The 1365-nt window shown below is 40.4% G+C and overlaps 1 pseudogene; it reads right to left on the bottom strand.

The window, feature by feature from the left end:
- Positions 1-611: 611 nt before the first annotated feature.
- LOC102762924 overlaps positions 612-1365 on the bottom strand; it is a 9875-nt pseudogene continuing 9121 nt past the window's right edge.

The raw sequence follows: 1365 nt of genomic DNA, 5'->3' as shown, positions 1-1365 counted from the left end.
CTTGAAATCTGGGCACAACATTTCTCTGCCACTTGCTGCTGTGCCAGTAAGGGGGGGCAGGGGAGCCAAACCTAGGTTTGAAATAAATGACTCTTTGCTTTTGCATCGGACTCGCTGGCTCCCTGGTGGGCCCTTGGGAATCTTGAAATCTGGGCACAACAGGTACACATATAAAACGTACAATCCCAGAGGATATATGTAGTCTCCTCACTTGAAAATAAAATGTTTGCAGCATTATGTCACCCCAGGCAGCACATACATTATTCAGAAGGCAGTTATATTAGCAGGACTTTAAATATGGCCTCCCAACCAGACCTTCTGCTCTGGGGTTTCCAATTCGCTCCACATAATTCAGCTTAGTCCTTAGTTTAAGATGAGCTGATTGAGACACCCAGTTCCCTTATGTTCTGTTTATCTTTGACATCAGTCTATTGGTCTCTTGAATGAGGATGACACGTGGAGATGTTTTGAGTGGAAAGTGCAGGAACTGAGGCCAACCGCCTTTTCCCACAGATTTTTAGGTGCCATGTTTTAGGTTTTTGTTATTGTTATTATAAGTGTATTCCATTCAATAGTTAAAACTACATTTTTAAAGCATCTCCTATTTTTATCTAGCTGCTTTGTCTGGAAGGTGTACACAAGAGGAATAAAAACATTTTTACGGAAAGAAATTTTAATAAATATATATCATATTTGCTCTGGTTGGGTGGCTGAATTGGTAGAAGCATTGTCCTGTGCACCAAAAGGTTGTGGGTTTGATTTTCCATCAGGACACATCCCTAGGTTGAGAGTGTGATCCTCAGTCAGGGCACATATGGGAGGCAAGCGATAGATGTTTCTCTCTCATCTCTCTCTCTCTTTCTCTCTCTCTCTCTCTCTTCCTTTCTCTCTCCCTCTTTTCCTTTCTCTTTAAAATCAATAAAAACATATCATTAGGTGAGTATAAAATATAACTATCATATTTAGGAATTAGTATAAATCCTAATTATCAACTTAAAAATTAGCCTGCTATATTTGGTCAAACATTTAATTAACTCACCCCTAATGCCTTGGCAGAGCCAGACCAAATGATTCCATGGGCCGCGAGACACTCCCTACCCCTGGTTTAAACTGTTCCACATGCTCCTATGTAGTGGTCCTAACTACAGAAATTACTGTAAGGGCTTGTGTGAAAAGGCTAGCAGTGGTGTTCATCCAGTTTTTTAATTTTTAAATTCAGAAATTTTAAAGAACTTGAAACCAGTCAAGCTGAGTGGCAGGAGACAGTAGAGGAGAGAATACTTGGCAGCCATACTCTCCCATTTAGTATTCTTCAGCTTCTGCTGCTATGGAACCCATGCTCACTTCTTTGTAATCTTTCTCTAG

The sequence above is a fragment of the Myotis davidii genome, unplaced genomic scaffold, assembly GCF_000327345.1.
Source record: "Myotis davidii unplaced genomic scaffold, ASM32734v1 scaffold8082, whole genome shotgun sequence".
Taxonomy (NCBI): domain Eukaryota; kingdom Metazoa; phylum Chordata; class Mammalia; order Chiroptera; family Vespertilionidae; genus Myotis; species Myotis davidii.
Note: the sequence above shows the minus strand (reverse complement) of the source record. Positions and strands in the feature narration are given on the sequence as shown.